This window comes from Macaca mulatta, chromosome 13, assembly GCF_049350105.2.
Source record: "Macaca mulatta isolate MMU2019108-1 chromosome 13, T2T-MMU8v2.0, whole genome shotgun sequence".
NCBI lineage: Eukaryota > Metazoa > Chordata > Mammalia > Primates > Cercopithecidae > Macaca > Macaca mulatta.
Genome location: NC_133418.1, coordinates 42,688,367 through 42,703,958, shown reverse-complemented (window position 1 = coordinate 42,703,958; position 15,592 = coordinate 42,688,367). Strand labels below are relative to the sequence as shown.

Here is a 15,592-nt window from a genome sequence, read left to right as displayed (position 1 = left end):
AAAGTTTTCTGTATATAAAATTATGTCATCTGCAAACAGAAAATTTTATTTATTTATAATTTAGATGCCTTTTATTTCTTTCTTGCCTCATTGTTCTGACTTGTATTTCAAGTACTATATTGAATAAATATGGTAAGAGTGGGCATCCTTGCCTTATTCCTGATCTTAAAAAAGACTTTGGCTTTTAGTTGTTGAGTATGATGTTAGCTGTGGGGTTTTCATACATGACTTTCATTAGGTTGAGCTACATTCCATCTGTATCTAATTTGTTGCAAGTTTTTTAAAATCCTGAAAAAATGTTGAATTTTGCCAAATGCTTTTTCTGTTTCCATTAAGATAATCTTAATAGATTAAGGAAATTATTTTTAATTTAATCTTAAAATATTATCTTTTTCATTTTATTAATGTGGTATATCATATTTGATTGACATGTATTGAATCATCCTTGTCTTCTAGGCATAAATCCCACTTGATTATATTGTACAATTCTCTTTATGTGTGGCTGAATTCAATTTGCTAGTATTTTTTTGAGGATTTTTTGCATCTATGATCCAGGGATATTGGCCTGTAATTCAATTTTCTTGTGGTGTCCTTGTTGGACTTTGGTATCAGGGAAACATTGACCTTGTAAAAATAATTGGGAATTTTCCCTCTTTTTCAGTCTTTTTGAGAAGTTTGAGAAGAATTGGTGCTATTCTTTTTTTTTTTTTTTTTTTTTTTTTTGGAGTGCAAATACCTTTTTTTGCTATAGGTTTTAATTGAAAAGATCTGTGAACTAAAGGGTGTATTTTCCAAGGGCATGCTGGAAATAGAAAATGAAATGATAGAAACTTCCCATGTTTCTATCCTTCCTCTGGCATTGTCATATGCTATTTGTTTCCTGAAACATCCCGTTAAGACTCTTGTGATTAAAAAGACAAAAGCAAGTATTTAGAAAAGTCCATCAGGTTCCTCAGTAAAGCTGAAGTCACACACTAGAGACAGGTGGTCTGAAGGATAATTGAAGGAAGGTAGCCTGTTGGGTCCAATCTGTTCTTCAGTGAGCAGATTGAGAGCTGGCCTTACATTTAGAGCATGTTTAGAATACCAGATGTAATCCAGGGTGTGCCTGCACTCCCCTGAGGTCCGGATCTTCCAGGTAGTGTATGGGGGTTCTGACTGCCCATCAGCACTCAGCAGCTTGTAGGCACTGTTCAGGTTGAGGCTGGAGGAAGCAAAGTGTTTGTAGACCTCTTCTGTTGGCTCTGTGTTGAAGTCCCCACACACAATAAGGGGAATCTTGTCTCCTTGGGTGATGTTTTACAGGTTCTGAAGGAAGTCACAGCGTTGAGCTGATCGAAACCGCTCCCAGCCAGTGCTTTTAGATGGGTAACAGCGATGCAGAACTGTCGGCCTGACTCCTTGCACTCCAGGGTCTGTGCAATGGCCACCTGGTTGGTTTTCAATGTCATGGCTGTTAGCCTAATAGTGGCACTGTTGTCTAGCTTGAATCGGTTTTGAAGAAAAAATAAGGCACAGCCATCTGGTCCATTGTTGTGTTCTACATCTAGACAAGGTGACCAGGGTTTCGGGAAAACGTGCCTCCATAGCCTAGTCTACTGAGGAGTGGTTGGAAGGTGTCAAAATAGTGGTTCACCTCTTGGAGGCACAATATATCAGGCTGGTAGGCCAGGATTTCTTCTAGGATGAGACATTTCCTTTCTTCCCATTTGAGTGCTTCAACAGGGCATTGTACAAAGTTGTCTTTGCCTTCTCCAAGAGCTTGGGCGAGGATGTTCCACTGCATAAACCTGATAGGCGGGCGGGTGGGTACCAGGGCAATCTGTCCTCAGATCCATAAAATCCCTCTGGAACCGGGGAGGTCGGGTGTGCAGGATGGCCCTGCATTCCTCAAGAAGCTCTTTAGGATCAGTGGGCTCCATGTTCTGGGTCAGGTGACACCAAATACTCTGGGGGCTGGGAGGCAGCGCTGCTGTTCAGTGTCTTGGTGAGAGCACTATAGAGTCTGCTTGTACTGGTTCCCATGGAACACGCTGTTGGAGAACACGACCTCGCGGCGCCAGAGGCTGCTGAGACCGCCCTAATTATTCTTTAAATGTGTAATTTGCCAGTGAAGTCATCAAGTCCTGGGCTTTTCTTTGTTGTGAAGTTTTTACTTTTTGATTCAATCTCCTTACTATTGTTTCATTCACATTGACTATTTGTAATTTTGACTTAGTAAGTTGCATGTTTCTATTAATATGAATGTATTCGTTTCTTCTTGGTCAATTGGTTGATATATAATTGTTCCTTGTGTCTTATGATCTCTGGCATTTCGGTTCTGTCAATTGTAAAGTCTTTCATTTATAATTTTTAGTCTTTTCTTAGTCTAACTAAAAGTTTATCAATTGTATCTTTTCAAAAAAAAAAAAGGCCTTAGTTTCCTTGATGTTTTCTATTGTTTTTCTAGTCTGTTTTTTTTTTTTTTTTTTAATTTCTGCTCTGATCTTTATTATTGTGTTTATTCTTCTGAATTTTGCTTAATTTGTTTTCTTCTCTAGTTTTTTATTGTATAAAGTTAGGTTGCTTGAGATCATTCTTTTTTCTTAATTTAGGCATTTGTTACTATATACTTCTCTCAGAGCTGCTTTTGCTGCATCCAATACATTTTGATATGTCATATTTTTATATGTCTTAACATTTTATTTTTCTTAATTTCTTATTTGACCCTCTGGTTGTTCAGAAGTGTATCATTTAATTTCCACCTATTTGAGAATTTTCCAATTTTCCTCTTACTAATTTCTAGTTTAATACCATTGTGGTCAGAAACTATTTTCAATATTATTTTAATTTTCTTAAATGTGTTAAGACTTGTTTATTGACCTCACATATGATGTATCCTGGAGTACGTTCTGTGTGCACTTTGATTTTGTAGTTTTTTTTTTATTATTATTTAGAGATATATATATTTTTTTGTTTTTCCTTTCAGTTTTTCACCGTGTGCACTTGAAAAGAATGTGTATTCTGCTGCTGTTGAAGAGAACATTCTGTATATATCCAGAAGGTCCATTTGGTCTAGACTGTTTAAATCTGCTGTTCCTTTACTGATTTTCTCCCTGAATAATCTATCCACTGTTTAAAGTGGGAGTATTGAAGTTCTCTACTATTATTGTATTGCTATTTATTGTTCCCTTCAGTTCTGTTAATATTTGCTTTATGTATTTAGTTGCTCTGATAAGTTTAATATTTTAGGTTTGTTGGTACATGTGAAGGTCTGTTGTACATGTTATCACATCACCCAAGTATTAAGCCCAGTACTCAATAGTTATCTGTTCTGTTCCTCTCCCTCTTCCCACCCTCCTACTGCAAGTAGACCCCAGTGTCTGTTTCCTTGTGTTTGTAAGTTCTTATTTAGCTTCCACTTGTAAGTCATAATATGTAGTATCTAGTTTCCTGTTCCTGTGTTAGTTTGCTAGGGATGATAGTCTCCAGCTCAATTTGCATTCCTGCAAAGACACGATCTTGTTCTTTTTTATGATTGCATAATACTTCATGGGATATATGAACCACATTTTCTTTATCCAATTTGTCATTGATGGACATTTAGGTTCATTCCATCTCTTTGCTATTGTAAACAGTGCTGCAGTGAACATTTGCGTGCATGTGTCTTTATGGTAGAATGGCTTATGTTCCTTTGGGTATATACCCAGTAATGGGATTGCTGGGTCAAATGGTAGTCCTGCTTATAGCTCTTTAAGAAATTACCCTACTGCTTTCCACAAATGGTGGAACTAATTTACACTCCCACCAACAGTGGATATGGGTTTCTTTTTTTAATGGTCATTCTGACTGGTGTGAGGTGGTAACTGATTGTGGTTTTGATTTCTAATTCTCTAATGATCTGTGATATTGAACTTTTTTGAGAAGTATCTGTTCATATCCTTTGCCCACTTTTGTTTTTCTCCTGTAAATTTAAGTTCCCTATAGATGCTGAATATTAGACCTTTCTCAGATGCATTGTTTCTTAGTAATTTTTCCCATTCTACAGGTTGTCTGTTTACTGTTAAGAGCTGCCCAGCAAAAGAAATTATCAAGTTTAATTAGATTCCATTTGTCAATTTTGCTTTTGTTGTGATTGCCCATTCCTATATCCAGGATGGTATTGCCTAGGCTGTCTTCCAGGGTTTTTATAGTTTTGGGTTTCGCATGTAAGTCTTTAATCCATCTTGAGTTGATTTTTGCATATTGTGTAAGGAAAGAGTCCAGCTTCAATCTTCTGCGTATAGCTAGGCAGTTGTCTCAGTACCATTTATTGAATAAGGAGTCTTTACTCCATTGCTTGTTTTTAGCAGCTTTGGCAAAGATCAGATTGTTGTAGATGTGTGGCTTTATTTCTGAGCTCTCTATTCTGTTCCATTGGTCTATGTATCTGTTTTTGTACCAATATCATGCTGTTTTGGTCACTGTAGCCTCGTAGTATAAAGTTGGGTAATGTGATTCCTACAGCTTTGTTCTTTTTGCTTAGGATTGCCTTGGCTATTCAGGCTCTTTTTGTTTTGTTTTGTTTTTTGTTTGTTTGTTTGTTTCCATATAAATTTTAAAATTTTTCAAGTTCTGTGAAAAATATCATTGATAGTTTGAAAGGCATAGTGTTGAATCTGTACATTTCTTTGGGCAAAATAGCCATTTTAATGATATTGATTCTTCCAAGGAATACAGGGAGGTGAAAGATCTCTATAATGAGAATTACAAAACATTGCTCAAAAAAATCAGAGAAGATACAAACAAATGATATTTTTGTATCTAAACAAAGTTTTTCAAATGACCGTTTTGTCTATAGTGTGCATAATGGGTTGGGAAAATACTGGTTTCTAAGCCATTAGAATAGTCCCTGGAAACAGTGATAGTGGTTGGTTAAGTATACTGATAATGGGGATAGAAAGAAAGACATTTGAAGATATTTAGTGAAATATCTAATACATTCTAAACCTAAATTCTACGTAGAATGTAAGGAGGAGAAAGGCATCAGGAAGGACTTCAGTTTTTGTGGGTTTATAGCAAGGGAATGGAAAATGAGTAAATTCGATGGATGGATCTAATTAATGGTAAATTATGTGGATAGAGGTTTATTTCTATGAGCTGAAGATCTGAGAAAAGCCTAGTGCTGCTGTAGCTCAAAATGTATTTTGGAGATTATAAAGAAAGAAAGATGACTATGTGACTAACTTTGAAAGTGTTCCATGTCAGCTGAGAAAGCATACAGCACATTTATTGGAGGAAAAAAGCAAAATTACAGTAAAATATGTCATTATTGAAAAGGTAATAAATTCTTACTACTTATGTAAATGTTCATATATAAGAAATGAAAGGAGAATGAGACCACCTTGTATTTGGATGGTAAGAAAATTGTAGCTGGAAGAGGAAAAGCCTTGGTCAGACCAGGATTTCAGAAATAAGTATAGAATATAGTGAAAGAGCAATTTTGTTATGAAAACACAAACATCAGATTCTGCAGAGTCAATGAGTTGATTAATGTGTATGAAGATTTTAGACTGAGAATTAATAGAAGATAAAGTTGGAAAGATGTTTTAAGACCTGATAGTGAAGTGTCAGTATACCAGACAAAAGGCAAGATTTTGTCCATGAAGAAAGGGTGGGTCATTGAAAAATGGGGGGGTCTAATAAGAATTACATATCAGTCAATCCAGAAGACTATATATGCAGTGATGTTAAATCAGTCCACATTCTGAGCCGCATCATGCCTACTGATGAAAAACGTATGCCTTCTGGAAATAAGGATAAATATGTCAATATATGTAGCTCACTAAAATTTTGCCTCACTAATATGGTTGGCTGTGTCCCCATTCAAATCTCAACTTGAATTTTATCTCCCAGAATTCCCACATGTTGTAGGAGTGACCCAGGAGAAGGTAACTGAATCATGGGGGCTGGTTTTTCCTGTGGTACTCTCATGATAGTAAATATGTCTGATGAGATGATGGGTTTTTTCAGGGGTTTAAGCCACTTTTGCTTCCTGCTCATTTTCTCTTGCCGCTGCCAAGTAAGAAGTGTCTTTTGCCTCCCACCATGATTCTGAGGCCTCCCCAGCCATGTGGAACTGTAAGTCCAGTTAGACCTCTTTTTGTTCCCAGATTTGGGTGTGTCTTTTTCAGCAGCATGAAAATAGAATAATATACTCAGCATCCCAGGATCTACTTCAGATAGCAGTTGAATTAAGCATAGTGTACATTGACTTCTACATTGACATCATAGCATTGATTGTTCCACAAAACTTCACAAATTCTCCTGGATCTATCGTTGACCAAGACATACAGCAATAGTATTTGCTGCTTCTACCTCTCATGTGTGTGGTTATTTATGGTATGCTCACTGCTGGTGAAAGCCTCTTCTTGACAATCACCTGTTTTATCAAAGTCCTTTGGCTCTAGTAGCTGGGGACTCACAACTCAACCATATAGCAGTAAACTGTACCCTATATTTCACTTCGAAATACTGCTTTCTTAGATTTCTAGAAACACTCAGGCTTGATTTCACCTATATTTCTACTCTAGAAAATTAAAACAAGAACAAAGGTCTTTAGGAAAAATTTTTAAAGGAAGATTTACTTCTTATAGTAAAAATGTAACAGTGCAGTAAACCTGGTGTCTAAAAGGGTTTCTTCGCTAAATCATCAAATACATTTTTAAATGCAGTGTCTACTATTCCATAAAGATTCAAATGCATTATGTGGAGAATGTTTATTAGATTTTCACTAGCAAAAAATGGAAAATTTTGGCAGCAGAGTTTATTTTTATTATTGTACTTATTTTTTTTTTTTTAAATAATAACACCAATGTATAGGTCAGTGAGAATGTCCACATTTGTGGAAGTTTTATCTTTAGATCTTTCCACAAATGAGATTTTAGACATGTCAGCATCTCAGTCAGGGCCAAGATTAGGGTGATTCAAGTGAGGACAAGGTACTATATTAAAATATTATTTATCTCGATCTCAGTTTTCCATACCTCCTTTTAATTTGATGCCTCGGGCAAGTAACTAAATTGACTGTAGTCCGAAACAAGGAGTTTAAGAAAATGGCTTTTTAAGTTTGTCTGTGACAACCTCTCATACCTGGTGATTCTCTTTAGCAATTAGTGCCAGAAATCCCACTCTACATTCAGTCATAATGCTTCTTCAGGACCGTACTGTCCTCTGGTCTGAGAGTAGCACCTCCAAGCCAGCATTTAGAAAATCAGCCTTGAATCTTGGAATAAAAGTACCTAGTTTTCTAGCATCTGGTTTTGTATGGTTGAGTGAATTTATACAATGTTCATTAGTAATGTCACTGCTTAGAATGAGAAATATAAAACAATGGTTAACAAAGTTTAATGTACATATTAATCACTTGGAGATTTGGTTAAAATACAGATTCTGAGTATGTAAGTTTGGTGTGTGATATGGTTTAGATATTTGTGTCCTCCAAATCTCATGTTGAAATGTGATTCCAAATGCTAGAAGTGGGGCCTGATCGGAGGTCATTGGAACATAACACCATCCCCTTGGTGATAAGAGTTCTTGCTGAGTTAGTTCACATGAGATCTCATTGTTTAAAATAATATAGCACCTCCGCCCTCCCCCTTGGTCTGGCTTTTGCCATGTGACTCACCTGCACCCATTCACTTTCTGCCAGAAATGAAATCTTGCCAACCAGAAGCAGGTGATGGTGCCTTGCTTCCTGTACAGCCTGCAGAACCATGAGCCAACCAAACTCTTTTCTTTATAAATTACCCAGTCTCAGGTGTTTCTTTATAGTGATTCAACAACACACTAACACAGTGTAGGATTTAAATATGTTTCTATATATCTAACAAGCTCCTATGTAGTGATGTCCCTCCATGGCTCATGCTTTGTGTAGCAAATCCCCCAAATCTGAAAGTATTAGAGATATCCAAAGGTTTTGATTTTTTTCAAGTTACTGTATCCCAGGCAGCATCTTTTTCTTTTAAAACTCAAAATGCTGATAGGGGACACATGATTTTGAAAACAGACTACAGAATTACACTGGATTTTGGCTACAACTGAACAATTCCCATACATGAAAAGTATGATCATCTCCATTAAAATATTTGGTCTACCCTAACTCGTGTCTGCACCATGACAAATAATCCTTCCAACAACTAAGAGTGGCCAACCTATCATTAAAAATCGCCATGGCACACGTTTACCTATGTAACAAACCTGCACATGTACCTTGAAACTTAAAATAAGAAAAAACCTTTGGCAAAGGTGATGTCTGCCTATGGTACTTGTACCCTAGAGAATAATCCCTAACAGTACTGGAAACTGAAGGCATCGTTATGGCATCAAAACCCTGTATCACGCTCACTGAAAATAAAATCGCCCACTCCTAATGAAGCAAAACTAAAAATTATATTCACAAAGGAGCTTATCTTGCACAGTCAACAATTTGAATTCTGTTCTCAATGTATGGTAAGCAAAAAGAACCAGCAACTAAACAACATAGCAAAGAAATGTGATAGAGCCAAATCTATCTCACTTTTTTTTTTTTTAATGTAGCCTTATAACTGCAATTGGAAACAATCTGGCAGGAAAGAAAATACGCAGCCTGAGAGACTGTGCACACTTCTCTAGTCAAACAAGTTATACATGTGGTCCCCCAAAATGTATTGAGAACCTACAGTGAGCCAGGCAATTATATACACTGGTGAATGCATCTACACACATGTACTATGTTACTGGTACCAGCATCACTGTGGTGGGTTATTGCATCTTACTCAAAACACTAGACAGGGTCAGTTGTGTGCTTTACTGGCTTGGCACATCATACTGTAATATTCCTCTACCAAAAAGTGAGTTGAAAGACTATCAAAAGATGATCAAAGAGCTTCTAACACTAATGTTTGTCCTCTAGTAACCATAAAAATAAGATTTGGTTTGATTAAAAAATATATTTACTCCTTAAGACACAGAATATCTTGGTGGCATTGGTGGTTGCCTCACAAAGGTAGTTTATTCATCTCCTTCTTGGCCTCTTAATTATCCCAGCTGCTTTTACTATAATCTTTAATAAAGAAACTTGCTTATCTATGGGCTTCAATACTCTCTCATTTCTATCTGCTTTCCTGGAAAGTACTTTCTGGATCCATATCTTTCGTGACATTTCATCACGCTTAGAATCTTGTCAAGGAAGAACAAATCAGCTAGATGACACAAATATACTATCTTACATTTCTGGAGATTAGAAGTTCTATGTGGTTCTTACAGGACTAAAATCAGTGCTTCATTTTTACTGGAGGTTCCAGGAGAGAATCTGTTTTCTTGTTTTTTTCTAGTTTCTACAGGTTACCTACATTCCTAGGCTTGTACCCCCTTCTTCCATTTTCATAAAGGATCATGTCAACTTCTGCATTTTTCATATTTCCCTTCCGATTTTAACCCCCATTTTCTTTCTATAAATCCCTTTCTGATTGCATTGGGACTACCTGGACAATCCAGGATAATCTCCCCATCTCCAGAAACTTGACTTCATCACATCCACAGTCTTTTACCCTGCAAGGTAACATATTTGCAGGTTCTGAGGATTTGAACCCTGACAGCTTTAGGGGGCTAGAAATTTGTCCACTACAGTACCTTATCTGCTTCCCAAATAAACACAAACAATAGTTTTGACAAATGCTTTGCCCCTTCAAAACATAGAGAGCATTATTCCAGCCTCAAAAATCAGTTTCCTTTTTTACTTCTTTACTCTGGGACTCAGGCTGATGGAGCAACCTGCTATCTGGAGTATTACCAAGAGACTTGCAGAAAAAAATAGAGCTCTGGGTGATTTTATACTGAAAAATAAAGGTCCCATAAGTGACACACATTACTCCTGCTCACAAATTATTAACCATGACCAGTCTTATGGAGCTACACTATCACAAGAGTGCTAGAAAGTGTAATCTCAATATGTATCCAGAAAAGAGAAACAAAAATAGATATTAAATATCACCATTAATCACCCCAGGAAGTGATACCCTATAGGTACCTTTCATTCTCAATGCAATTATTAACTTCTTAATAAGTGGTTTGTCTTAATTTATTAAAATTTTACAGGCCATAAGCTCTGGAAAACTGGCATAGGTACATGTACTGGAAAATGTAAACAAAGTATTTCTTAGTCTACTCTTGTATTATGGAGTCTATGTTCTTCAGGAATGAAAAGCACAAATTGGATTAGACTAAATATTGGCTTCAAAGAAAGTCATTTTCCTTAGGGTAACTACTCTAAGGTCTATCAGTTGAAATTTAGGGCCAATAATGTGTTAATCTTGTATGCCTTTAAATATTTAGACTTTTTAAACAGCATGGAATATGTGATTTATTCAACTTGACCGGTGCTGAAATGGAAAAACAACTTGAAGGAACTTTAACTCTGAGTATCTGAGTAAGACTAGACTATACTAGACTATATTGATTAATATGTAATATAATAAATATTGAACTTTTTGTACTTTAGATTTCACCTTCCAAGATAAATTTGATATTTTTTACATTTATAAATTTTACATAATTTCTCCTTTGATTTTGATAAAATTAGAAGGTCCATGCACAACTAAAGGGCATATCTCTATAATTGACATGGTAGCTTGGGATTATTTCTGCCACTTAATGTATATAAGATTACATAATATACATTAACTTAGACAAGATGGATAAAAAATGAGTAAAGATGGGAAGATAACCTAATATAAAGTGAGATCTTAGAGTTAACTTAAATAATTTACTCATACAAGTTATTTTATTAGTCTTTTGGAACTTTTTAGCCCTCAAACCAAACTGCTAACCCATGATTCCCAGAAGATTCAGGAAGAGCAGTGGGTGAAATTGGAGATATTAACTCATTAAGGTGGAACTAGTCTCTAAAATTGATGACCTCCTCCTATACAGGGGAAGATCTATCCCCGTTTGATTAAAAAAAAAAAATGGAGGGTATTTGGGTAAGTGTTTATCCTTAATTTCTTATTTTCCCTAGAAGAGACTTTTTACTTGTGGGGAGTCTATATCATCTGCATTCTGTGCCATTGAAGATAAAAGAGAGGCTGGGCATGATTCAAGCTTTGCAGCATCTTATATAAACTAATTTTTAAGTCACAGACTTTTGAATTCTTTTTTCTGCTTGTCTTTCTAGTAAATAGGGACAAAAAAAGTGTTTTCTTTGTATTTGCCTAAATGTATTTTTTCAGATATCTGAAAAAACTCCTGATCTAATATTTTCAAGAGTTTTCTTCAAGCATATATCTGTCTTTGTTAAATCTTATCTGTCTTCATAGAAAGTTTTTATATCTGCTGTCAGATTTTATTCACCAACTTTTCATTCATAGAGATGCTGAGAGCAAAGACAATAGTAAGGAAGAAACAGGAGCCCTTCTTGTTGAATCTCTACCTGAAACTCCTTACCCTGACTATATTTCTAGAAGGCTTATGTCACCTAAGTTCTTAAAAAAGAAAAACTTAAGTGCCAGAAGACTACTAAATAACAGTATTTTTAAGAAACCTACTAAGCAAAATTTCAATTCCTTCTTAAATCTTTTGGTTATAATTGCAGGCAAAGGTGCTATCCTCAGCATGAATTTCTGTCTTCCTTACGATTATTTTCAAAATGTTCAGTTCATTATCAAATCATAAGAAAATGTTTTCTTTTCCCCATTTCTCATTTCTAATATATGCCATCTATTTGACAGATAGAAACAGACTCCTAAGCCTTCCTTCTATCCCACTCTACCTCCTGCCTTGCCTATTATAGAGTTGAACTCAACTAGATCATTTAATTTCCAGTGAAATAAATTTTAAAAGAGACAGTTATTATTTATATATAGTTAGAAATAATGGGGCTTACTGGGTCCAAAGCAAATGCTTCATGAATAACTACTTATTACAGGGTAGTAGTAATGTTGGCACTGCTAAGACCCTGATAGTTTCTTGTGAGAGGGTGTTCTGTGCACCAAAGAATGGTTAGCAGCATACTCTCCCTTATACCCACTAAATGCTAGTAGGACTGACACCGTTGTGGTAATGAAAAATGTCTGTAGACATTGCCAAGTATTCCCAGAGAAGGGGGAGGACAATCATCCCTGATTGAGATCTAGTGATGCAATAGGTTTTGTGTCTTTCCCATTCTACTAAGCAATTCAGATTCTTAAAAAATCTTATATTCTTTTGACCTCATTTGTAAATAAAACCACTCCTAGCATTATACCTCTGCACCAATGCATCAAATGGAAATGTAACTAGCAAGTCTTAGAGCATATGGGGAGGAGGCAGAGCTTTAATTGAGTGCTTGCATATGGATGAAAAAATTAATTAAAGTTGCAGTAGTGTGTCATTAAAATCTCTGTGACATGTTAAATCACTGAGACTGCTCCTAAGGAATGTGAAGGTAAGGTGTCTTTGCTAATTCTTTGGCATATAATACCACACTTGGAGACTCGCTTTGCTCCTTCCTCTGTTTCAGATTGTTTTTCTGGAGCTCATTAAACAATCTTCTGAATGCCTTCATAAACATTATTTGGAGCATTTTATTTTTTTAATCAATTCATCCTGTTTTCCTCGGACTCTCTCATGCTCAGCACCATATTAAGTTCTGGCTGCCCTCTAATTTCCTCATCAATTTCTTATAGATTTATCATATCTACAATTTGTGAAGCTAAAATTCCAGAGGAAAAAAAAAAAAGGCATTGAACCAGTTCAGAAAATCTACAGCCATCTTTGGAGAGCAGAATCTAAGAAACGAATGCAGAAAAGCTTCAGGTGCATCTGCTATTGGATAGATACTTCAGATAGATGTGTTTTACAAAGCCAAAGTCAATAACTGGAAACCAGGGTATTAACACCATTGATCAAACCTTAATAATTTAAGAATTATGGGGATTAAACTCATATTGATGTCACTCTTTTATGACTATTGATCATAAAGTGAGGAGGTTGAAAAGACTCAAATTGTAGAAAACAGACTTAAACAATTTATAATAAATCTAAATGTTGAGAATTGACTATTTACTAGATACTATTATTGAGTTACATGTATTAAATTTTTTTCAAGAATCCTAGAAAGTAATTCTTATTTCTCAGATACAGATGACAAAAATTGAGGCAAGGAAATATTAAGTAGATTATACAAGAGCAAATGGTAAGAAGAAGATTCAAATGTAGCCAACCCAACTTCTGAGTCAGTGCTCCTAAGATAGAATGGGGCTGATGTTAATATCCTTGTCTTCTGAGACTTTATTATCCCATAATTACGGAGATATTTTCAACACACAGTTTAAATATTTAAGTCTTAAGCCAGAATCTTGTAAGGTTAATGTTAATTTCTTATGATAAGTCAGTGAATTTTCTGGCAGGAAGTGAAAGACAGGCTAGAGAAGAGACAAGTTCGAGACAAGTTCACCAGAATTTTCAAAGTAAATATTTTCGTGTTGTTTTGTTTTCTTGGAATGTTAGAGAAGATGGATATATACTTTAGGATAATAGACATAATAATTTTTTTAAAAACCTTATTAATGCATTTTACACTTTGTAAAGCACTCAAAGACTTCTCTAACTTACTGTACATGCATGACACCCATTTTAATGAAAAAACTGAGTGAGGTTAAGATCTATGACTTCATCAAGATTGCAACCACCCTGAAATTCTACCAGTGACCTTAATGATGATAGGATTATTATTCAGTGCCCAATTTACACTCGTAAATTTTTCCTAAAATTGCCTGCCTCTCCAAACACAAATAACCATGCAAACATCCATATGCTCACATCTCCCTATACACACACAGTTCTACTGAATATCTCTCGTTTCTCTTAGATCCTCTGCATACAAGGAGTACATTTGTGTTAGGGCATTATTGCATTGCTATTAATACATATCTGAGACTGGGTAATTTACAAAGAAAAGAGGTTTAATTGGCTCATGGTTCTTCAGGCCTTATAGGAAGCATGGTGCTGGCATCTGCTCTGCTTCTAGGGAGACTCGGGAAGCTTACAATTTTGGTCGAAGGCAAAGGGGAACAGGCACATCACATGCAAGGGCAAGTGAGAGAAAGGGTGGGTGGGGAGGTGCCACGTGCTTTTAAATGACCAGATCTTATGATAACTCACTATGGAAGACAGCACTTGCTCCCACAACCCAAACACCTCCCACCAGGCCCCACCTCCCACATGAGATTTGGGCAGGGACAAATATCCAAATAATATCGAGATTCGTAAGTCTTCAGTTAACAAAAGTGCACTCAGCTACCTAAGGGTTCCTGGGATCCTTTTGGTTTACTCCCACAAAGCCTAGGCTAGGGAATCATTGTGAGTTGATGTTTGGGTAATAGTTTATCATCAATACTCAAAGGCAAACTATGAAAATAATGGACAAAATAATCTGGAAATATATTCATTGAGAATATGTCTGAAACTTTTGTAGACTTGATATATTTGATCTTCTTTCCCCTCAAGAGCCTTTCTTGCAGGGGCGGGGAGGGAGAAAAGGAAAACCTTGTTACAGTCCATTGAAATGCCATGCAACACTACCACTGCTAACAACAACATGCAGTCTACACCGTTGCTTTTTGAAACAGAGAACTGCAGTTTCTCATCAAGGAATTTCATTCTATAAAGAGTTGCCTGATTAAAGTGAAGGTGATTACATAAGGGCCTGCCCAGGGTGGGTGTTGGGAAAAGGGTGATGAGGAGGTGGAAGACAGCAAAACCTGGAAGTACTATTTTAACAGATATTCACGATTATTTCAAAATACAAAGGCTCTCTTCCCTTATTACCAAGCCTCTAGTTTCAAATCACTTGTTCGATTCCACTTCTGTTACTAATATGATTACCAGTATCAAATATTATGTTTACTGTAAAAATATTATATTTTAAATAATAATCAGGGTTGGCTTAAAGAGGGCTTAGAAAAGGTAGCCAAAGGTGAGTTAGAACATTTTTCAAATTGAATTTTTTTTTTCTTATTGATGTTAAAAGCCCTCATTTCTCCTGCCTACTCTATATTCCTTAAGCATTGCATATCACATTCTAGAACCAGATGGCTTAAGCAAAATGTTATTAGACTGCTACCTAGCTACTTCCTCTTCTTTGCCCCTAGGATTCTGGGCACAGATTGGTTCCTGCCAGGCATCTGAAAGCTCCAAGGAGGGAAGACTATTCCCATCCACTCTCTCTGTCCTCACAGCTGGAGAGGTGTCACCATGACAGCTGCACTGGTTTTCCAGCATCCTTAAACCATTCCTATTGAGCTCTACACACAAGAAATCTTCCTGTACCTCATAATTAGATGTGTGAAAGTAGTCAGAGAAATATGGTTATTTTATACTTTCAGGGGGCTCTTTCAAATGAATTTCAATAAGACCTTGCATCATGTTTATCAAACATTTTATGCTTTAGCAAAGAGTTTTTAAAAATTAAAATATCACATTGGATAAGTTAAATATAGAGAAATTTTTCAGGCTTATGCAAGAGGCTGAGTCTGAAGTCTGACACCCAGAACTAAGAAAATTCAAGGCTACTTGGGTCCTAGAAAATAGCCAGGGTTTAGGAAACAGAGGAATCATG

At 36.0% G+C, this 15,592-nt stretch overlaps 1 long non-coding RNA gene and 1 pseudogene across 2 annotated transcripts in view; one reads left to right on the top strand and one right to left on the bottom strand.

Annotated features, from left to right (window-relative positions):
* Nucleotides 1-15,592, top strand: part of LOC144333945 (uncharacterized) — a 404,247-nt gene that overhangs the window by 357,928 nt on the left and 30,727 nt on the right. The window lies entirely within an intron of this gene.
* Nucleotides 148-15,255, bottom strand: LOC717120 (nocturnin pseudogene; annotated as a pseudogene).